Below are 25,038 nucleotides of genomic sequence, written 5' to 3' on the forward strand. Positions count from 1 at the left end.
GTCCCCCAATGCAATATTCCACTTCTCCACCAATTCCAATATTGGCCGCCAGTGAGGGGGGGGGGGGTGGGGGGACCGCTTTCTGGAGCACTAGTATGGGTGTTGTGGGCTGAAGGGACTGGTTTCCAGAGGGCTAGTATAGGCATTGCGGGCCAAATGGATTGTTCGGCTAGTGGCTCAGTCACTCAAGCCTGGTGTGTTGGCAGGTCACTCACTCAAGGCTGGTGGTCTGGCAGTTGACTCACGGCTATTCCTTGAAATGCCACTTCAAGCAGGGTGCAAGGCCACCAAATTCATGTGGTTTCATTGCACTTCAAGCAGGGTGCAAGGCCACCAAATTCAAGTGTAGTTTCCTGCCACTTCAAGCCGGGTGAAAGGCCACCAAATTTGCGTGCAGCTTCCAGCCACTTCAAGCAGAGTGCAGTTTCCTGCCACTTCAAGCAGGGTGCAACGCCACCAAATTCGAGTGCAGTGTCTTACCACTTCAAGCAGGGTGCAAGGCCACCAAATTCGAATGCAGTATCATACCACTTCAAGGAAGATGCAAGACCACCAAATTCGAATGCAGTATCATACCACTTCAAGGAGGGTGCAAGGCCACCAAACTCGAATGCAGTGTCATACCACTTCAAGCAGGGTGCAAGGCTGCCAAATTCAAATGCCGTTTCATACCACTTCAAACAGGGCGCAAGGCCACCAAATTCATTTCTTTTTCATCGATGGGAAAAATCATCGGCACCTGATGAGCGGAGGGGGACTCTGAGTAAGATGGCCAAAAATCACAGCCGTACATGGTAGCGTTTCCCCTAAAATCAATATACAGCGCAAGCAGGGTCACGATTAGGCTTTTAATTATATAGAAGGTGAGGCAACTTGAGCATTCTCAAACCAACTTTTCAATTAGGCAACTGAGGCAACTCCACACTTGTGGGTTTTATAGTCCTACCCCCTCCCACCATAAGGGGCATGGTATTCATGGCGTGATTGACAGGAGAGAGAATCTCAACATTTTTTAAACATTAATGTCTTTTATTTTTCATCGATGGGAAAAATCCTCGTCCTGGGCAGCGGAGGGGGACTCTGAGTAAGATGGCCAAAAATCACAGCCGTAAGTGGTAGCATTTTTTGTAAAATCAATATGCAGTGCAACCAGGAAGTTGTCAAGATCAGAGTTTTAATAATTTAGATAATAGATTAATGCACAGCCTTTTACCCAGCGGAGAATCAAGAAACAATGATATAGGTTTCAGGTGGGGTTGGTGATTGGATAGTGAAATCGGTACATGGATAGGATAGGTTTAGAGGGACATGGGCCTTACGCAGACTTGTGGGACTATAGTAGATCGGCCATGCTGTGTGACATGTCTAAGGTGGGCCGAAGCCTTGTTCCATGCCGTGTGCCTCTATGACACTGAGGCACAACTTGAACCATAATAACTCCAACAGTGCAGACTACACAGAGTCCAAACACAAGAGACGCCACGTTTTACGCGCCATCTTATACTCTTCACTTTCTCAGAAAGCCTCTCCCCAGTCACTACATTAATGCACATCTGAATCTTCAATGAGGATGATTCATCACCTCTACGATCACTCCCTCTGTCCTTTCAACTACAGCCTGCAGGTTCACAGATCAGGAAGGTTTAGAAGAGTATGGACCAAATGCAGGCAGGTGGGACCAGTGCAGATGGGGCATCTTGGGCCGAGGAGCCTGTTTCCTTGCTGTACGAGTCTAAGACTTTATGATTTGGATTAATGAAGCCAAACCTGGAGATGATACATAGAACATTGAATAGTGCAGCACAGGAACTAGCCCTTGAGATCCCCCATATCTACACCAACAATATCGTGCCAATTTGATCTAATCCCATCTACCTGCTCATGGACTGGATCCTCTGTTCCCTGACTGTCAGTCATATGTCAGTCTAAACAGCGTTTCCACCACCTCCTCGTGCAGGACCTTTCAGGAACCGAGCAAAGTCTGTGTACAAATCTAGTCCAGCCTGTCCCCATTAAACATTCCTCTCTCCAGTCAGAGACATCCCCACCCTGGGAACAAGACTGACTATATCTATGCCCCTTATATTATATACTTCTATTACATGGCCGTCCGAAGGGGAGGTGCGTTGGATGCAACCGCACCTCCTTTTTTTTCCCCAGAGTAAGAAAAAACACCGAGGGGGAAAGAGAAACAAAACAAATAAATCTGAACAAAAAAAAAATCTAAAAAAAAATCTGGCCAGCGGGATAATGGAGTGCCCATTTCTCCGGGCCCGATAGGGTGCGGTGTCTGCCCGCACGGTCCAGCGTCTCCATCCGCGGCGTCGGGACCACACCAACGGCTTGCCTGGCGACCAAGAGACCGTCCTCCCGTCGCCGGGCGGGAGTGGCTGAATCTGAACCCAGCGGCTGCAACCCCAACACCAGACGCCGCTGCGGTGGGGCCCGCTCCCCTCGCCTTCCCCCGCCACCGGGATCCAAGTCATCTTCCCCCCACGCCCCCCCCGCTGGGCCAACGCCACCCCTGCTGGCCCACGCCACCCCCGCTTGGCCCAAGCCACCCCCGCTGGTCCCACGCCACCCCCTCTGGACCCAGGTCAACCCCACTAGGCCCAGGCCACCCCCACTGGGCCCACACCATCCCCGCTGACCCCCACTAGGCACACGCCACCCCCGCTGAACCCCACTGGGCCCATGCCACCCCGGCTGGGCCCACGCTAGACCCATGCCACCTTCATCTTCGTCCCCCCCGCCAGAAAGAGGGGGGGATGTGGGAGGGGGAGAGAGAGAGGGAAAGGGAGGGGAGAGAGAGATGGGGGAGGGAAGAGGGAAAGGGGGATTATCTTTAGTGAGATAGCAAAATTAAGGTAGGTTTTATATTTTCTCTTCCATATGAATAATTTTAAAAAATATCAAATTATATCAAAGAATTGGAACTGCTTTTCTTTGATATCAAAACGGAAAAATATGAATTCCATAGTTTGTGACATAAATATACATTTTAATGGGATCATTATATACAGATGTAGCATTACAATTTCGAGATCCGGGAGGGGGGCGAGGGGCAAAAATGCGTCAAGCCGATAGCCTAATCGGTAAAGAGTTAAAAGATAGCCTAATCGATAAGGAGCTGAGAAGAGGAATCAGAGCTGCCAAGGAAAGGTACTCTGAGAAGTTGAGGAGCAAGTTCTCAACTAGTGACTCTTCTTCAGTTTGGAAGGGCATGCAAGAAATCTCCAGCTATAAGAGGAAAGCCCCCCACTCTTTGGACAATCGTCAGCTGACAAACTACCTGAATGAGTTTTACTGCAGGATTGAAAATCAGAAGCGTAACCCTGGTACCCCCTCCCCAACAAACACAGCCAGACCCCAGTCTGAAAAGAATGGACCCTGCACCCTCTACTTCCCATTCACCACTTCACACCTACTTAATGCAAGACTCCAGTAATGAAAAGAGTGGACCCTTTCCCACCCCCACCAACACTTCACACCCAATTACTCATTTTTAACCAGTGCCTGCAAAGATGCACTGTCCCTGCCTGCTTCAAAGTCTCCACTATTGTCCCTGTACCCAAAAAGGTAAGGATTACTGGTCTTAATGACTACAGGCTTGTCGCACTGACCTCTGTAGTCATGAAGACCGTTGAAAGGCTTGTGCTGACCAAGCTGAAAAATATCACAATCCTTCTGCTGGACCCTCTGCATTGTGCATATTGGGCAATAGATCTGTGGATGACGCAGTCAATCTGCGCCTGCATTTCATCCTCCAGCACCTAGACCGCCAGGGGACCTATGCAAGGATTTTGTTTGTATATTTTAGCTCTGCATTCAACACCATTGTGCCAGAGTTACTACGCTCCAAACTTTCTGAGTTGACTGTGCCTGAACCCCTCTGTCGGTGGATCACCAGCTTTCTGACTGACAGGAAGCAGCATGTGAGGCGGGAAAGCATATCTCGGACCCGCAAACGCTCAGCATAGGAGCACCGCAAGATGCGTACTCTCCCCTCTCCTCTACTCTCGCCACATCAATGACTGCACCTCCACAGACACCTCTGTCAAGCTTTTCAAGTTTGCGGACGACACAACCATGATTGGACTGATCCAGGATGGCGATCTCTGTACTCTTTTCAATTTGACATCTTTCCTATAACATGGTGCCAGAACTGAACACAATATTCTAAATGCGCTCACCAACGTCTTATACAACTGCAACATGACCTCACAACTTCTATACTCAAGACTGATGAAGGCCAAAGTGCCAAAATACGTTTTGACCACCTGATATACCTGCGACACGACCTTCATGGACAAGGGGTCACAGCTTAATGATAGAGGGGAAATCTTTTAGGACCGAGATGAGAAAAACATTTTTCACACAGTGTGGTGAATCTCTGGAACTCTCTGCCACAGAAGGTAGTTGAGGCCAGTTCATTGGCTATATTTAAGAGGGAGCTAGGTGTGGCCCTTGTGGCTAAAGGGATCAGGGGGTATGGAGAGAAGGCAGGTACGGGATACTGAGTTGGATGATCAGCCATGATCATATTGAATGGCGGTGCAGGCTCGAAGGGCCGAATGGCGTACTCCTGCACCTATTTTTCTATGTTTCAAGGAACCATGCAACCATCAACCATTCCTCTGCCCACCTGGCTAATTGATCCAGAACCTGCTGCAATCTTTCACAACCATCTTCACTATATGCAAAACCACTCACTTCTGTATCATCAGCAAACTTGCTAATCTTGCCCTGTTCTGTGACGTTCAAAAAGTGCTTGAGTAGCTCAGCGGGTCAGGCTGAGTATGGAGGTTGGGAGGTCATGTTGCAGTTGCATAAGAAGGTGGTGAGGCCGCATTCAGAGCATTGTATTCAGTTCTGGGCACCATGTTATAGGAAATATGTCATTAAACTGGAAAGGATACAGTGAAGATTTACGAGGATGTTGCCAGCACTAGAGGGCCAGAGCCATAGGGAGAGGTTGAGTAGGCTGGGACTCTATTTCATGGGACACAGGATGATGAGGAATGATCTAATCTATATTACTAAAACTGTTCTTGACCGCTTTCCCGATCTGTGCTGCGATTTCCAAGAGAACCCCGCCACCTACGGCCGTCATTTTTGGCTACCTCCCTCAGAGCCCCACTCTGCCGCATGTGTGCCGAGGATTTTTCCCGTCGATGAAATATGACCGAGATATTAATGTTTTTACATCATTCCCCAATCTCTCTGCTGCCCCCGCTGGCGGCAGGCGAGGGAGGGACTATAAAACCCGGAAGCGTTCCGCTTCAATCACTTTCTTCCCGACCACGAAGTGAAAGGGTCACGGCTCTCTGAGCTGCAGCTCTACTCCGAGGTGAGTCCCCTGCATGTGCTTTTTCAGCCGATTGATATGTATGTTGTTCACCATTCACCATGGTCTGAAGTTTCTTGGCATTTTGTTGGAAAGAGTTTGTATATTTGTCTATCTATATTGTCTTTTGAAATGTGTATCGAACATGAAATGCATTTGCAAATTTGTCTATCTATATTGTCTTTTAAAATGTGTATCGAACATGAAATGCATTTGTATATTTGTCTATCTATATTGTGTTTGAACTGTGCATTGAAAATAAAAACCATTTGCAAATTTGTCTATCTATATTGTCTTTTGAACTGTGAATTGAAAATAAAAACCATTTGCAAATTTGTCTATCTATATTGTGTTTGAAATGTGAATTGAAAATAAAAATCATTTGTAAATTTGTTTATCTATATTGTCTTTTGAAATGTGAATTGAAAATAAAAAACATTTGTATATTTGTCTATCTACATTGCATTTGAAATGTGAATTGAAAATAAAAACCATTTGTATATTTGTCTATCTATATTGTGTTTGAAATGTGAATTGAAAATAAACCCCATTTGTTATTGTTATAAAGCGTTTGCAAATTTGTTTCTCTTGTGTTTTAAAATGGTTGCACCGGTTTTCAGGTAACTAAAGCATGATGTCTATTGTGTTTGAAATGGTTCTGTAAATTGAAATGCATTTGTTGCAACGTTTTCAGGCGAGTAATGCACGAATGAAGCTTTTTATTTCGACCAGAACTGTGTTTAAATTTAAAATTGGCGTGCATTTTGTGATTTTGTCGGTTGCAAGATGGCGGCGATGACGTCATTTCCGGCGATCGGGAAGCCGGCGGCGATGACGTCGTTTCCGGTCGGAGGCAAGGCGGTGGCGATTACGTCATTTCCGGTGGGAGGCAAGATGGCGGCTGCCTGCTGAAGACGGAGTGCACGAGGTGTTGGATAAATCTACAGAACTGGTAAGTGTGTGTTTGTTGCAGCCACAGCGGCAATTGTGTTTCAGCAAAAGCTGCAATTGTGTTGCAGCCAAAGCTGCATTGCCTTTCAGCCACATACTACAATAGGATTTGAAGATTCGTTCAAATATTCGGCTGCTTTCTCTATGGTAAGTCTGTGTTTGTTGGACGTTATTTAAAAGCAGCATTTTGTTTCAGCAAAAGACTGTACAGCAGGATTTGAATATTCGTTTTGCACAGTGTATTTTAGTGTTGTGTGTGTGAATGTGTGAATATATATATGTGTGTGTGAATATATATATGTGTGTGAGTGTGTGTGAATATGTGTGTGTGAATATATATGTGTGTGTGTGTGTGAATATATATGTGTGTGAATATGTGTGTGTGTGTGTGTGTGAATATGTGTGTGTGTGTGTGTGAATATATATGTGTGTGTGTGTGAATATATATATGTGTGTGAATATATATATATATATATATATATATATGTGTGTGTGTGTGAATATATGTGTGTGTGCGTGTGAATATATGTGTGTGAATATATGTGTGTGTGTGTGCCTATCTGTGTGGGTGTGTGCTTATATCTGTGTGTGCCTCTCTCTGTTTTCTGTGTGTGCCTCTCTATGTGTGTGCTCTTATGTGTGTGTGTGTGTGTGTGCCTCTTCTCTTGTGTGCGTGCCTCTATCTGTGTGTGTGTGGTGTTCTCTGTGTGTGCGTGTGTGACTATTATGTGTGTGCGTGTGTGTCTATAATGTGTGTGTGTGACTATTATGTGTGTGTTATATCTATCTCTACTATCTCTCTGTGTGTGTGTGTACCCTTATGTGTGTGTGTACTATCTATGTGTGTGTGTGAATATATATGAATGTGTGTGTATATGTGTGTGTGTGTGAATAGGGGGTTGCACGTAAGGTCACAAGGTCATAGGACTTGACGCACGGAGCCGCTCAATCCATCTGAAAGACATCCGTCACTTCCAGTATATGTTATTAATGCAAGAAATGCGTACTTTCCTATCTGTTAAAAACCGCCAAAATTTTGAATTTGTGATCTGAAAAAAATGGTGGAAGTTGGGGTAAGTGTGAGAAACATGTACCCAACATTAGTATTCCAAACGTGAAATTAAATGTAGATAAAGAGAAGCGAGAATTGAAGGGACAACAGCAGCTAAAGTGCTTGGTAAACATTGGCTGTGCAGATATCGTAATTGAAAATATTGGAATTATCGTGTTTGCTCACTGCATTTCATCAACAGTAAGGCATTATTCGTGTTTTTTCTTGATTCCTTTGGTATCTAAAAATTCTCAGAAGTGATAAATCTGGCTGTAAATTTTTCTTCAGATGGGTATTCATTTTGTACGTAAAAACCCACTTGAGAACCATGGGCAATTTAAAAAAAAATACAGCCAGATTTATCACTTCTGAAACTTTTTAGATGCCAAAGGAATCAAGAAAAAACACAAATAATGCTTTAGTGTTGATGAAATGTAGTGAGCAAACGGCCAATGTTCGCTAAGCACTCTGTCTGTTGTCCCTTCAGCTCTCACATATTCACCGTCATTTCTCCTCACTTTTGGAATTCTGAAGTAGGCTAAATGTCTCACATGCGCATCCCGATTTCCATAATTATTTGCAGGGCAAAAATGGACATTTTCGGCGGGTTTTAACGGGCCCGCTACGTTCAGATTCAGATTCAGATTCAACTTTAATTGTCGTTGTCAGTGTACAGTACAGAGACAACGAAAAGCGGTTAGCATCTCCCTGGAAGATGGAGTTGGAAACAATGGTAAGTGCCTACCTGCAGTACATCGCGTGTAATCCATTTGGTGTAGCGTAGCAACAGTACGGGTCATGGGTCGTGACCCGACTGCCGTGAAACCTCCCTATATGTGTGTGTGTGAATATATATGTGTGCGTATATGTGTGTGTATGTGTGAATATGTGTGTGTGTACATGTGTGTGTCTGAATATGTGTGAGTGAATATGCGTGTGTGTGAATATGTACGTGTGTGTATATGTGTGTGTGTGTGTGTGAGAGTGAATATGTGTGTGTGAATATGTGTGTGTGTGAATATGTGCGTGTGTCTATATGTATGTGTGTGAATATGTGTGTGTGTGTACATGTGTGTGTCTGAATATGTGTGTGAGTGAATATGTGAGTGTGTGTGTGTGCGTGATTATATGTGTGTGTGTGTGAATATGAGTGTGTGTGCATATGTGTGTAAGTGCATGTGAATATATATATGTGTGTGTGAAATAATATAGTATTTCGTAGTTCAGAGCTTATTTGTTATGTTTAATAGTGTGATGGCTGTCAGGAAGAAGCTGTTCCTCAATGTAGATGTACAGTTTTCAGTTTACAAAAGTCGGACGTGACTCCAGAAGTTGGGCATCAGTCAGTCCATAAGCTGTGAGAGTCGGTCCAAAGGCCATGAGTTAATCACAAGGCAGTGAGTGAGTCCACAGGTGATGAGTAAATCGCTCACTGCCCCCTCTCCTCCACTGACATCCCCCACCTCAAGATGCTGTCCTCCGCCATGCTATAGGATACACCCCCTACTGAAGCCGTCCACATCCCCTGCATGAGGAAACCCCCCCTTCTCATCAGTTCACGACAACCCCCGCCTGAAGCTGCCCTTGGCTGCACGGCATTTACCACCCATAGGGCAGCGTCTTGAGGTGGGGGATGAGTCTGTGTGTGTGTGTGTTTGTGTGTGTGATTGAGTCTGTGTGTGCGTGTGTGTGAGTGAGTCCGTCTGTGTGTGTGTATGCGTCTATGTGTGTATGAGTCTATGTGTGTGTGTGTGTGTGTGTGTGGGTCTTTGTGTGAATGTGTGTGTCATTGAGTTTGTGTGTGCGTGAATGAGTCTGTTTGTGAATATGTGTATGAGAATGTGTGTGAGTGTGCTTCGTTGAATGATGACTTCTGAGATATTCTCAGATTTTCCTTCTTAAAATTTGATCGCTGACTGTCTCTATATTAAAATTATCAACAGGAAATACTCATCAAAAGGCAGTGAGCAGCAGAACACAACAAGACAAAACAAGTAAAAACTTAATAAATCTCATCTTTAAAATTTAAATTGTTCTTATATTTTAAGAGTCATTCACATTTTAAACTTTAATAAAACATTTTTTGCACTTTTAATGCTGTGTGTTCTTCATCACAATAGAACCTAATAGGCAGGAATGGCTGCTCTGTGGGAGAGCCACTAAGAGTGCATGGGGGGAGGTTGTTTGGAAATGCACTGAATGTCTGGGTGGGAGGGGATTGGCAAGGAGCAGAGTGGGGGGGGGGGTGAAGGTAGGCGGGGTGACTGAGTGAACTGCCAGCGTACAAGGCGTGAGTGACTTCACTGCCAGCTCACGAGCCGTGAGTTAGTGAGCTGCCAGCCCACCAGCTGTAAGTGACTGAACTGCCAGCCCAATAATCCATTCAGTTCACCCTCTTCCCCCTTCTCTCTAACAGTCTGTCACCTGTTTTGGGCAGAATTTCTGGCAGTTTCTCAGCCGCCAGCCTGCCAGGTCCGATTGATTGTATTGCCAGCCCTCAGTGACTGAGCTGCCAGCCCTCAGTGACTGTGCTGCCAGCCCAAAAACCCATTTGGCCCACAAATTCCATACTAGCCCTCTGGAAATCAGTACCTTCGGCCCCCAACACTCATACTAGTGCAACAGAAAGCACCCTCCCCCCCCCCCCCACCCACTGGTCAGCAATATTGGAATTGGTGGAGAGGTGGAATATTGTGTTGGGTGTCCAGCCCTCCCGTGTGATGTCGGGACCCAACGGGTCCCACTTAGTCTAGTAGTGTATAAAATCATGATTTGAATAGATATGGTTGAGTCTTTAGCTCAGAGTAGGTGAATCGAGGAGCAGAAGACATATGTTTAAGGTGAACGGCAAAAGATTTAATAGGAATCTGAGGGGTATGTTTTTCACACAAAGGGTGGTAGGTGTATGGAACACGCTGCCAGAGGAGGTAGTTGAGGCGGGGACTATTGCAACATTTAAGACAGTTAGATAGGTACATGGATAGGACAGGTTCGGAGGGATATGGATCAAACGTGGGCCGGTGGGACTAGTACAGATGGGACATGCTGGGCCGAAGGGCCTGTTTCCACACTGTATCACTCTATGACTCTATCTATCTTTCCCTCTCAAACACATTCTCCTGCCTTCTCCCCATTACCTCTGATACCCGTATCAATCAAGAATCTATCAATCTCCTCCTGAAAAATGTCCATTGACTTGACCTCCACAGCTGTCTGTGGCAATGAATTCCACAGTTCACCACCCTCTGACATTAAGAAATTCCTGCTCATCTCCTTCCTAAATGAACGTCTTTTAATTCTGAGGCTGTGGCCAATGGTCCTAGACTCTCCCACTAGTGGAAACATCCTCTCCACATCCACCCATCCAGGTTTTTACCAGGCTGGGACAGACTGAAACAGCTTCACACCATGTCCCAAAGCTCGTGTGTTGTCCTGCATCACCCAAGGCAGCAAAGACGTTATAGGAGAGGGCAAGCACCGTAACAAAGTAGCTCACGATGGTTTGGGTAACATTCAGGAATGTTGCCACATCATGAATATTACTGAAGAACGGTCTTGACCCGAAATATAATCTCCAGAGATGCAGCCTGACTCACTGAGTTACTCCAGCACTCTGTGACATGTCATCTATCCATGTTCTCCAGAGATGCTGCCTGACCCGCTGAGTTACTCCAGCACTCTGTGAAACGTCGCCTATTCATTTTCTCCGCAGATGCTGCCTGACCCGCTGAGTTACTCCAGCACTTTGTGTCTATTTTCCCTTCACCCATCTGCGCAAGCCCACTCTCCCCCTTCCATTCCTATGTTCCTTTCCACCCATAAACCTCTCACTGCCTTTACATTTCACTCCTCTTTCAAATCTGCTCTACTTATCTACCTTCATTTTTCTTCTTAACTTTTTAGTCATAGAATGATGCAGTGTGGAAACAGGCCCTTCAGCTGAACTTGCCCACACCGACCAACATGTGCCATCTAAACTTGTCCCACTCACACCCGATTGGCCCATATCCATCTAAATCTGTCCTATCCATGTACATGTCCAAATGTCTCTTAAACATTAGGATAGTCCCAGCCTTAACTACCTCCTCTGGCAGCTCGTTCCATACACCCAGCACCCTTTGTGTGAAAAAGCTACCTCTCAGATTCCTGTTAATTTCTGAAATATTGGTCATAATTTGGTGCATAAATGCTCCAAAATAAGGCTCAGAATGCATCAGAGAGCATCTAAAACCCCTTAAGCAGGCCCTGGACCCTGGCATCGAGGGACATCATGCTTCGTGCTCATGATGTGCGCAGCGCGCACACTATTTCACATTAATTTCTTTGTAATCCTGTCATGCCACCCCCCTTTTTGGAAAGCTTCATACGGGCCTGTATTAGGCCTCCACTCAACCTTCATTACTCAGAGAAAACTATCCAATTTTTGATGCCTTAACTCAGACCATATTTCCAAATGATGTGTATTCTAGTGGATCATTTGACAGCTTTCCTCATGATCCACAATTCTGCAAATAGTTCTATCGTTTTTCAACTTACTAACTCGACCACCTATGTTTTTGTCCAAATCATGGACACGTTTAGGAATTGCAGCGGTTCCAGAACTGATCCTTGCAGAATATTATTGGTCACAAACCTAGTCAGAATAACACTCCTCCACCACTATTCCTCTCTCCTGTTTCCCCTCTCTAAGCTCTTTGCTTTGTTTCCTGTCGCTACAGTCTTCACCATTCTGCAGCATCCACTCCCCTCCGATTTCACTCACCTGCTCCTTGAATGAGACTCGATGATTCCTTGTTTGATGAATCTCGGTCATGATGGATTTCGCCATTTGGATCAATTCCAGGGCCGTGAACCACATCTCCTATTCCTCTCCCTCTGGACGGACATTGTTCCCCTTCCTCTTCAGCGGTTTCACATTCCATTGAGGCTCCGCTCTTAATCCCCCTTTGCTTTTCTGTCGTTGTTCCTGTGTTCTGACCATCTTTCTTTGATGAGGTGCCTGGCCAAAGACTTTTGAGGAAATTGCCCACTTGAGTAAATATCACACCTGAAAAAAAAACATTAATTGCAGATTGCAGAGAAATTTCTAATTGAGAAAAGCACAGGTTTGGAATAGCCGACAGCAATCTGAGTTGACATTCTGGGGCAGGGGTAGGGAATCTTTTCATGTTGGAATGCTGTATTAAGTTAGCTGTAATCTAATAAGGCCGCATCCAAGAAACTTCAATTAGATATAATGCACATTATTTTGTAAAAATCTAACTACTATGGACTAACTTCAAGAAAATGATACGATGTTGTTCATTCTAAAGTTAATTAACCTTTTAATTGCTTTGTTGTGACAGCTTTTTGTGGGAAAGCATTTGATTATTTGGTTGCAACATGGAGGTACACAGTTTCAGCTGATCCTCTAGATGGGTATCCGTCATTTGTGACCTTAAGGGCATCTTGATTTGGGTTAGTTAGGAGAATGTAATCGCAGCAATAACTGGTTGAAAAGCAAGAAAGCATTTTTCGTGCGGTGAGGATTATTTCGTTGAATCTTCTTTTATTCTTTGGTATTTTAAATAATAAAAGTCTCACAAAAACATATTAATAAAAATAAAAAGATTTGTTCTACAAAATTTGGATTCATTCAAAAGGCCGCTGTTAACGGCCTAGAAGGCCGCATGTGGCCTTAAGGCCGCATGTTCCCCATCCCTGGATAAGAACGTGGAAGAAGCTGTCCTTGAATCTGGTGCTATGTAATCTCCATTTATCTAATATAAAATTTGGATGCTTGTTACTTTGAGATAATCTGATAATTTTGTTCCAAGTACTCCTGATTTTAGCCTTGCAGTTATCTGCCAAAATACTGATCACGACCAAGCATTTCTACCGCCGCAACTGGATTTGAACCAGTATTTGTAGATGATTAGTCAACATGTTAGACGGAGAAGTAACATTTCAAGTTTAATCCTGATAAGTGCACGTTGACACATGGTGGAGGGATAAATATAACCAGCATATTCACCATGAATGACAAGGGCCTCGAGACCACTGAGAAAGACCCATACAAATCCAAGCGCAGGCTTGGCGATCGCTTCGCCCAACACCTCCGCTCGGTTCGCAACAACCATCCTGATCTCCCGGTGGCTCAGCACTTCAACTCCCCCTCCCATTCCCAATCCGACCTTTCTGTCCTGGGCCTCCTCCATGGCCAGAGTGAGGCCCACCGTAAATTGGAGGAGCAGCAGCTCATATTTCGCTTGGGCAGTTTACACCCAAGCGGTATGAACATTGACTTCTCCAATTTCAGGTAGTCCCTGCTTTCTCCTCCCCTTCCCAGCTCTCCCTCAGCCCACTGTCTCCGCCTGTTCCTTTCTTCTTCCCCCCCCCCCCCCCCCCACCCTCACATTAGTCTGACGAAGGGTCTCGACCTGAAATGCCGCCATTTCTTTCACTCCATAGATGCTGCCTCACCCGCTGGGCTTCTCCAGCATTTTTGTCTACATACAAATCCATAGATCCCTAAAGTAAGCAGCACACACAAAGATAACATTTAACATTCTTGTCATTAGCTGCAGCATAGAATGCAAGTGAAGGGAGGCCTTGATACAGGGAGTTGATTAAGCCTTAAGTTGGAGGAATGTGCAATTCTGATCTCCATACTGGGGTAACGATATAGGTAAAAAACGGGATGAGGTCCTACAAGATGAATTTAGGGAGCTAGGAGATAAACCTAAAAGTAGGACCTCAATGGTAATAATCTCTGGATTACTACCAGTACCACGGGCCAGTCAGAGTAGAAATAGGAGGATATTGCAGATGAATACGTGGCTTGAAAAATGGTGCAAGGGGGATGGATTCAAATTTTTAGGGCATTGGAACCAGTTCTCGGGGAGGTGGGACCAGTACAAACAGGACTGTCTGCACCTGGGCTGGAATGGAACCAATGTCCTTGGGGGAGTGTTTGCTAGTGCTGTCGGGGAGGATTTAAACTAATGTGGCAGGGGGATGGGTACAAGAGCAGAGAGGCAGGGGGGGTGTAAAATGAGGGTAGAAGCAATAGGTAGCAAGGTGAAAAGTAAAAGTGGCAGGCAGACAAAACCAGGGCAAAAATCAAAAAGGGCCACTTTTCAACAAAATTGTATAAGGGGTAAGAGCGTTGTAAAAACAAGCCTGAAGGCTTTGTGTCTCAATGCAAGGAGTATTCGTAATAAGGTGGATGAGTTGAACGTGCAGATAGCCATTAATGATTATGATATAGTTGGGATCACGGATACATGGCTCCAGGGTGACCAAGGCTGGGAGTTGAACATCCAGGGATATTCAATATTCAGGAGGGATAGAGAGAAAGGAAAAGGAGGAGGGGTAGCGTTGCTGGTTAGAGAGGAGTATAACGCAATAGAAAGGAAGGACATTAGTTTGGAGGATGTGCAATCGGTATGGGTAGAGCTGCGAAACACTAAGGGGCAGAAAACGCTGGTGGGTTGTGTACAGGCCACCTAACAGTAGTAGTGAAGTTGGAGATGGTATCAAACAGGAAATTAGAAATGCGTGCGACAAAGGCAAAACAGTTATAATGGGTGACTTCAATCTACATATAGTTTGGGTGAATCAAATTGGCAGGCGTGCTGAGGAAGAGGATTTCTTGGAATGTATGCGGGAAGTTTTCTAAACCAACATGTAGAGGAACCAACGAGAGAGCAGGCTATTCTAGACTGGGTATTGAGTAATGAGGAAGGGTTAGTTAGCAGTCTTGTTGTGCGTGGCCCCTTGGGCAAGAGTGACCATAATATGGTTGAGTTCTTCTTTAGGATGGAGAGTGACATTGTTAATTCAGAAACAAGGGCCCTGAACTTAGAGAAAAGTGACTTTGAGGGTATGAGAAGTGAATTGGCCAAGATTGACTGGCAATTAATTCTAAAAGGGTTGACGGTGGATATGCAATGGAAGACATTTAAAGACTGCATGGATGAACTACAAAAATTGTTCATCCTAGATTGGCAAAAGAATAAATCAGGGAAGGTAGTGCATCCGTGGATAACAAGGGAAATCAGGGATAGTATCAAAGCGACGGATGATGCGTACAAATTAGCCAGAAAAAGCAGCATACCAGAGGACTGGGAGAAATTCAGAGACCAGCAGAGGAGGACAAAGGGCTTAATTAGGAAAGGAAAAATAGATTATGAAAGAAAACTGGCAGGGAACATAAAAACTGACTGCAAAGGTTTTTATAGATATGTGAAAAGAAAGAGATTAGTTAAAACAAATTTAGGTCCCTTGCAGTCAGAAACAGGTGAGTTGATCATGGGGAACAAGGATATGGCGGACCAATTGAATAACTACTTTGGTTCCGTCTTCACTAAGGAAGACATAAATAATCTGCCGGAAATAGCAGGGGACCGCGGGTCAAAGGAGTTGGAGAAATTGAGTGAAATCCAGGTTAGTCGGGAAGTGGTGTTGGGTAAATTGAATGGATTAAAGGCCGATAAATCCCCAGGGCCAGATAGGCTGCATCCCAGAGTACTTTTTTTTTAGTTTTTTTTTTTTAAATTTATTTTATTAGAAGTTAATACAATACAAAACAATACAGTGGCACCTAATTTTAGGTGCCAACTATGTCATACCGTAATCCATTCTATGTACAACCTCTAGTTTTATGTTATGAGTAGGCAAGACAAGAAAAAGAAAACAATAGAAAGGGGAAAGAGTGGAAAAATAGATGGTAGAGAGTAGAAAAATGTGAAGTGTGGATATAAAAAATAAAAATAAAAAAATAAAAGAAAAAAGAAAAGGTGGAAAGTAGAAATAGAAGAAAAGGCCCCTTAAAAGAGAATTTTTCAAATCTATATTCGGAGATGTAGATCTATCCACGTCATGAACTGAAATCAGCAATCCTTATGGTACCGCTGCATCACATGATTCCAAAAAGTCGATAAAAGGAGACCAACTCCTTAAGAATTGGTCATATTTATCTATTAGTCGGAGTCTCATTTCTTCAAGGCGTGCTATGTCCATCATATTCCTAATCCACATTTTAACAGTTGGTATGGTTGTATTTTTCCAAAATTTAAGTATCAATTTCTTTCCAATTATTAACCCATAATTAAAAAAAACATTTTGGTCTTTATTTAAATTGGTATCTTCTCCTATTATTCCAAAATATAATCCATTCCATTTTGGGTTCTATTCTTGACTTGAAGAGCTTTGTAAATATATCAAATATATCACTCCAAAATTTATTCAACTTTGTACATCCTACAAATGAATGTGTTAAATTAGCGTTTTGAAACAAACATTTATCGCATCTGGGAGAGACGTTTGGATAAAATTTATTCAACCTCGTTTTTGAATAATATAGTCTATGTAATAATTTGAATTGAATTAAATTATGTCTTGTATTAATAGAACAGTTATGTGTATTCATCAAATACTTTTCCCATCTATCCTTCGAGATCTTTATCATTAGCTCATGTTCCCAATCTTCCCTTAGTGCTTCTGTTGAGGGTGATTCTCTATATAATATATTATTATAAAAGTATGAAATTAATTTTTGTGAATCAGCCTTAATATTCATTGCTTCTTCTAAAGGGTCTAAAAATATAGTTTGAAATCTATGTATATATTTCTTCATAAAGTCACATACCTGTATATATTTAAAATATTGATTATCCTTCAATTTAAATTTCAATTTAAATTGTTGAAATGATAACAGTTTACCCAATTCATACATATCCCCTACTTTCCTAATCCCCAGTCTATCCCATTGTTGATATGTGTTGTCGATGAGAGAAGGTTTGAATGCGGGGTTGTTCAATAGTGGGGTTAGTACTGATAAATTATTTAATTTCAAGGATACTTTTATTTGTTTCCAAATTCTTATTATATTGTGAATAATTGGGTTCTTCTTATATATTATACTATTCAATTTTATCGGTGAGAGCAGGATCGTTCCTATATCGTGCGGATAGCACTCCTCTTTCTCCATTCTTATCCACTCCAACTGCTGAGTGGAACTATCCAGCCAGTACATTATGTTCTTAATATGCACTGCCCAGTAGTAATACATAAAGTTAGGTAATGATAAACCCCCAACTTCTTTAGATTTGCACAAATGCTTTCGTTGAATTCTATGTGTTCTGTAATCCCATATAAAATTAGTGACAGTGGAATCTAGTTTTTTGAAAAAATATTTTGGAATATATATTGGGATCGCTTGAAACAAATATATTAATTGTGGTAAGAAAGTCATTTTTATAGCGTTAATTCTACCTATCAATGAGAGCGGAAGTGTTTTCCAAAATTTAATCATATCATTCAGTTTATTTAATAGTGGTATAAAATTGGCACTAAATAATGATTTGTGTCTTCTTGTAATTTGAATACCCAGATACTTGAATTTTTCTGTTGCAATTTTGAAGGGGAATTTTAGTAAGTGTCTCGAATCCTGTGGTTTTAAAGACATAATTTCGCTTTTATCCCAATTTATTCTATATCCTGAAAAAGAGCCGAATTCCTTAATTAGTGTTAATAAGGTGGGTATACTCGTTTGTGTATTAGTAATATATAAAAGAATATCATCAGCATATAGTGACATTTTATTCTTTGAATCCTTATTGTTATATCCGTGAATATTCGGGTGATTTCTAATCCTTTCGGCCAACGGTTCTATCATAAGGGCAAATAGCAATGGTGATAAAGCACACCCTTGCCTATTACCCCTTAATAAGTAAAATTTTGGAGATAGCGTATTGTTAGTTAATATTCTTGCCGTAGGTCTATCGTAAAGTAGTTTAACCCATCTAATAAAATTCTCTCCCATATTGAATTTTTGGAGTACCTTGTATAAATACTGCCATTCTACTTGATCAAATGCCTTCTCTGCATCCAGCGTGATAACTGAAATATCTTCATTGTCCTCATTATGAGAGTACATTATATTGAAAAGCCTTCTCAAATTATTAAATGATTGTCTTTTGGGTATAAATCCCGTTTGATCCGTATTTATTAAATTGTTAATATAAATATTTAGCCTTCTAGCTAGAATCTTTGCTAAAATTTTCTGATCCGTATTTAGTAGTGAAATAGCTCTATAAGAACCCGGTTCATCTAAATCTTTATCTTTTTTTGGTATAAGTGTTATTGTTGCTTCTGCTAGGGTTTCTGGTAGTTTATTTTCGGTATAAGCCTGCGTGTATAAATTGAATAATCTTGGTATAATTGACTCCTGAAATCTTTTATAAAATTCATTACTAAAACCGTCTGGTCCTGGGGTCTTCCCATTTTTCAGTGAGTTTATTATTTGTTTTATTTCTTCACTAGTAATCCGTGCTCCTAATTGCTCTTGTTCTAAACTATCCAATTTTGGGAGCTTGCAATTATCTAAAAAATTTGTAATTTTACTTACATCTGTATTTATTTTAGATGTATATAAATTGTGATAAAATTGGGCAAACCTATTGTTAATATCCTTAGGCAGTGTTAAAAACTCACCCTTATCCGATTTAATTTTAGTAATAGTTTTTTCCTTTTCTCGTTGCTTCAGTTGCCTCGCAAGTAGTTTATGTGGCTTATCCCCAAATTCGAAGTGTGCTTGTTTTGTAATTTGGAATAATTTTATTACTCTAGCCGATAGTATTCTATTGACTTTATATTTCAATAAAGTTATCTTATTATGTTTATTTATGGTTGGGTCAGTTGCATTGTCCAGTTCTAGTAGTTTTATTTTCTGTTCTATCCGCTGAAGTTCTCTTTTATTTTCCTTATTTTGAAAACTTTGGTAAGAAATTATGACGCCGCGAATATATGCCTTAAAGGTTTCCCATAAAAGCGGTGCAGAAATACCCGGCATGTCATTTATTTCGAAAAAAAGTTTTATTTGTTCTTTTATATACTCATAACCCTGCGGGTTATTTAATATATGTACATTGAATCTCCAAAAAGGTTTTATACTCGGCATTCCCTCAATTTTAAATATAAAAGTCAATGGTGAATGATCAGAAATAATACTATTATGATATGATGGTTTATTCGTATACGGGATTAATTTTGTGTCCAATAAAAAATAGTCAATTCGCGAATAAGTTTTGTGAACTGATGAATAAAATGAGTATTCCCTACCACTTGGATTTGCTATTCTCCAAATATCAGCTATGTTATTATTTTTTATATAAGTATTTAAAAATTCACAGGTCTTAGTTTTAACAAGACGCTTCCCTAGCTTTATTGATTTTTCTAAGTATGGATCTATAACACAGTTGAAATCTCCCCCCATTATTATATTTTGATAATTATGCTCTGCGATTAAATCTATTATTTTCCTAAAAAATTGTGGGTTATCAAAATTAGGCGCGTAAATATTTATCATAGTTAATGGTGTATTGTAAATTTCTCCCGTGACTATAACATATCTTCCCTCTTTATCAGATATAGATTTCTTTAATTTAAAAGGTATACCCTTCCGAATTATAATAGCCGTGCCTCTTGCTTTAGAGGTGAATGAGGAGTAATAGGTTTGACCTATCCAATTTGCCCTTAATCTGATCTGAGTTTGTTGTTTCAGATGTGTCTCTTGTAGGAAAGCAATATCCATATTTAATGATTTTAATTGTGCCAGAATTTTACCCCTCTTAATTGGCTCATTCGCACCTCTGATGTTCCAACTACAGAAGGTGAGACCTCCGATATTTATTCGACTATTATCTTGCATTGGCTATTATTACCAGACTGTATGATTCATGTGATGCAGCCAAGTACCTCGGAATCCCGAATCCAGAGTTGTCCTTCATAATTTCTACAGTAGTTCTACATCTCCTGACACTTTTAAACATAAATAAGGGAAAGAGAAAAACATAAAATAAAGTGTACATAAAAATTGTTAAATCACACAACAAATAATTGTGAATAAACAAAAAAAGTGAATGTAATTTATCAAAAAAGCGATAAATTACAAAAAAGCCACCTAAGGTAGCTAGATTTGTTTTTAAATTGACCTCCGTCGATGAGATTATGCACTGGGCCTTGTCCCCCTATTAGAATTTGACCCCACGTTAGTCGGTTCCCTCTAATTGTTACCAAAATTATCATATCAGGTCAATTAATTGCTGAACAGCTTAAAATAGAATAAAATAAAAGGGAAGGTAGAAGATTTGGATTAAAATTAAAGAAATTATGGGTTAAAGTACCTCGTCAATAATGACACTTTTCATTTACCTGTATGTTAAGTGATTCATAATTAGTATTTAGTATTTAAAATATATGTCTAACCTCCCCCATCCTTCCTGCTATATAGTTAGTCGTGTTAGTATAGTACATTGCGCCTTTAACGTTAGTTGAGTTTATTGCGCGTAAGTGGTTAATTAGTTAGTTAATTATATATATATAAATAATAGGTCATATATCATATAGTGTGGAACAGATGCCTCATAATGGCCATTTCAAAATGAGATGGTCTCATAGTTCTCCGTGCTGATGGGTTTGTTGACGAGCTTGCGACCTTGAGCTTCCATCTGTGCTTTCAGTTCAGAAGTTTAATTCGGCCTCTGTTATTGAACAACACATTCTTGCCAGATAAGCCTGTCTGGTAACCGTCTGAAGCGTTCTAGTGTCTTAATTGAAACAGAAAAAACAAAGTTCCACAGATAAAATGTCTATTATTCTGTTCCTCCTTGAATTTTGTTTAAAATCTCCTGGGCGTATTTGCAAGCAGAGTCCGGGTCCGTAAATGAGCGTTGCTTGCCCTTAAACGTAATTAGCATTTTCGCTGGATAGATCACGCCATAACGAACTTCAGAATGTCCATATAAAATACTGCTTGCCCTTTTAAACTCGCGTCTTTTTGCCAAAATTTCCCGAGGATAATCCCTGTAGAATCTTACGATATTATCAGCAAATGTAAGATTTTCTCCATAGGTTATCTTCTTTAATAGCGTTTCCAAAGTTGAAATATCCAGGAACTTTACAATGATTTGCCTTGGTTTAGCATTATCATGTTTTTGGAAGCGACCCACTCGATGAGCCAGATCTATCTTTGGTTTTTCTGGAAGTTTGAAAACATCTTTAAGTAGATTAGTATTAAAATCACGCATTTGAAGGCCGTGTTCAGCACCCTCTTTAACTCCTACTATTCTCAGATTTTGCCTCCTTGACCTGGCCTCTAAATCTTGACATTTCTCATTCAGTTTATTCGTTAGCTCCCAATTAGTATCGTGTTGTTTTTTCAGACCTTGTATTTCTTGGCTCATCTGTTCCATTTCACCATCCATCTCTTCCATCAATTTTTCCGAGTCTGTTAATTGCTTCAGCAGGGTGTCATGTTTATTGTTATAATCTTTCTGGATACTTTCCAATTCCTTCGCCATCCTGGACTCCAAATCTTTAAACTGCTGGTTCAGGGCTACATAAAGCTCTTTTACTTCGCCGCAGCTATTATCAATTTTCTTAGAAAGATTGCCCTCCATAGTGGAGAAGTTGTTCTGCATTGTAGAATTCATTTTGGCAAATTGCTTCTGAAGATCTTTAGTAATATCTTTAAGAATATTAGCTCTTACCGTTTCTTCCCAGCTTTTCATTTCTTTCTCCTTTGTATCACTTCTCGCAGCCATATCGCTTGTAGGTTGTTGAGGTTCCAGCTCCTCTTCCAAACTTTCAAAAGTGAGTTCCGAGGTGGTTTCAAGCTCATCCAGAGCTTTTTGGAGCTGGAAACAGATTGTAGTTTTCTTGGGTCCTTTCTGACCTCTTCGCTTTCTCATCCAGTTTTAAGGATAAGATCGTTTAAAATCCCAAATCCACCGGTACCGTTTGATGGAGTCAGTACCCTCGACGTTCAGCAAACCTGATAAGATTTTTTTAACTCGATCCTGGCATGGGAGTCGACTTTAAACACGATTTGTTGGAGGAGAGCTCAGTGCAGCTGCCTTCACTGCTTCATAGCAGCCACCGGAAGTCTCTGCATCCCAGAGTACTTAAGGAAGTAGATCCAGAAATAGTGGATGCATTAGTAATAATCTCTCAAAACTCTTTCGATTCTGGAGTAGTTCCTGAGGATTGGCCGGTAGCAAACGTAACCCCACTTTTTAAGAAGGGAGGGAGAGAGAAAACGGGGAATTACAGACCAGTTAGTCTAACATCAGTAGTGGGGAAACTGCTAGAGTCAGTTATTAAAGATGGGATAGCAGCATATTTGGAAAGTGGTGAAATCATTGGACAAAGTCAGCATGGATTTACGAAAGGTAAATCATGTCTGACGAATCTTATAGAATTTTTCGAGGATGTAACTAGTAGCGTGGATAGGGGAGAACCAGTGGATGTGGTGTATCTAGACTTCCAGAAGGCTTTCGACAAGGTCCCACATAAGAGATTAGTATACAAACTTAAAGCACACGGCATTGGGGGTTCAGTATTGATGTGGATAGAGAACTGGCTGGCAAACAGGAAGCAAAGAGTAGGAGTAAACGGGTCCTTTTCACAATGGCGGGCAGAGACTAGTGGGGTACCGCAAGGCTCAGTGCTGGGACCCCAGCTATTTACATTACATATTAATGATCTGGATGAGGGAATTGAAGGCAATATCTCCAAGTTTGCGGATGACACTAAGCTGGGGGGCAGTGTTAGCTGTGAGGAGGAAGCTAGGAGACTGCAAGGTGACTTGGATAGGCTGGGTGAGTGGGCAAATGTTTGGCAGATGCAGTATAATGTGGATAAATGTGAGGTTATCCATTTTGGTGGCAAAAACAGGAAAGCAGACTATTATCTAAATGGTGGCCGATTAGGAAAAGGGGAGATGCAGCGAGACCTGGGTGTCATGGTACACCAGTCATTGAAAGTAGGCATGCAGGTGCAGCAGGCAGTGAAGAAAGCGAATGGTATGTTAGCTTTCATAGCAAAAGGATTTGAGTATAGGAGCAGGGAGGTTCTACTGCAGTTGTACAGGGTCTTGGTGAGACCACACCTGGAGTATTGCGTACAGTTTTGGTCTCCAAATCTGAGGAAGGACATTATTGCCATAGAGGGAGTGCAGAGAAGGTTCACCAGACTGATTCCTGGGATGTCAGGACTGTCTTATGAAGAAAGACTGGATAGACTTGGTTTATACTCTCTAGAATTTAGTAGATTGAGAGGGGATCTTATAGAAACTTACAAAATTCTTAAGGGGTTGGACAGGCTAGATGCAGGAAGATTGTTCCCGATGTTGGGGAAGTCCAGGACAAGGGGTCACAGCTTAAGGATAAGGGGGAAATCCTTTAAAACCGAGATGAGAAAAACTTTTTTCACACAGAGAGTGGTGAATCTCTGGAACTCTCTGCCACAGAGGGTAGTTGAGGCCTGTTCATTGGCTATATTTAAGTGGGAGTTAGATGTGGCCCTTGTGGCTAAGGGGATCAGAGGGTATGGAGAGAAGGCAGGTACGGGTTACTGAGTTGGATGATCAGCCATGATCATATTGAATGGCGGTGCAGGCTCGAAGGGCTGAATGGCCTACTCCTGCACCTAATTTCTATGTAAGGATGCCTTTGCACTGGAGATGATGCAGAGGAGCTTCATCAGGATATTGCTCAGAAATGAATATTTCAATTATCAGCAGAGACTGGACTGATTTAAGTCGTCTTCCTTGAAAAAGAGGACTCATTTATTAGACAATTCCTGCATCCGCCCACCTGTGACTGTGATGGCCCTGTAGATGTCAACTCTCTGTGCTCAACCCCTTCCCTATTCCCGCTTCCGTATGAACATAATTTCTTGTATCAGCTCTACGCCCACTGTCAGGGCATCATATATATGTAACAGAAGGCACACAAACATTTTTGTTTCTTTGATGTAGAGGCCAATGAAATACCTCCCCAGTCGCCACCTTCAGCCATGATGTCGACAGGAGTTCACAAACTCTGTAGCTCTGGAATAAACAATATTAACAAAACAATCAGGTGACAATTGAATGTGAAGGAAAACATTGCCTTGTGAACCATCAAACAGCATTACAGTGCAGCGGAGATGTGAAAAACACCCCTCCCAAATAATAGACAATATGTGCAGGAGTAGGCCATTCGGCCCTTCGAGCCAGCACCGCCATTCAATGTGATCATGTCTGATCATCCACAATCAGTACCCCGTTCCTGCCTTCTCCCCATATCCCCTGACTCCGTTAACTCTAAGAGACCTATCTAGCTCTCTCTTGAAAGCATCTAGAGAACCGGCCTCCACCGTCCTCTGAGGCAGAGACAGCCACAGATACACAACTCTGTGTGGTAACAAGATAACAAATTAATAAACAAGAAAAGCAGGTGTAGACCACCTAGCTTTTCATGTCTGCCCTGTCATCCATAAGACTTTGTCTGATCTATACAAGGCAGCAATTCATCATCTAGCCAATTAACTGGCCTTCTGTGGCAGAGAATTCCACAGATTCACCACTCTCTGCGTGAAAAATGTTTTTCTCATCTCGGTCCTAAAAGACCCCCTTATCCTTAAACTGTGACCCCTTGTTCTGGACTTCCCCAACAGCGGGAATAATCTTCCTGCATCTAGCCTGTCCAACCCCTTAAGAATTTTGTACGTTTCTATAAGATTTCCCCTCAATCTTCAAAATTCTAGCGAGTAAGAGCCGAGTCTTTCTTCATATGAAAGTCCTGCCAACCCAGGAATCAGTCTGGTGAACCTTCTCTGTACTCTCTATGGCAAGAATGTCTTTCCTCAGACTCTCTGCAGA

At 41.9% G+C, this 25,038-nt stretch overlaps 1 long non-coding RNA gene across 1 annotated transcript; it reads left to right on the forward strand.

Moving 5' to 3' along the window:
* Window positions 1–13,974: 13,974 nt before the first annotated feature.
* LOC116969212 lies at window positions 13,975–23,927 on the forward strand. Its single transcript, XR_004410679.1, has 3 exons — window positions 13,975–14,004; window positions 15,355–15,359; window positions 23,839–23,927. It is a non-coding gene; the product is annotated as an uncharacterized LOC116969212 (long non-coding RNA).
* The last annotated feature ends 1,111 nt before the right edge of the window (window positions 23,928–25,038 follow it).

Source organism: Amblyraja radiata, unplaced genomic scaffold (genome assembly GCF_010909765.2).
Source record: "Amblyraja radiata isolate CabotCenter1 unplaced genomic scaffold, sAmbRad1.1.pri S123, whole genome shotgun sequence".
Taxonomy (NCBI): Eukaryota; Metazoa; Chordata; class Chondrichthyes; order Rajiformes; family Rajidae; genus Amblyraja; species Amblyraja radiata.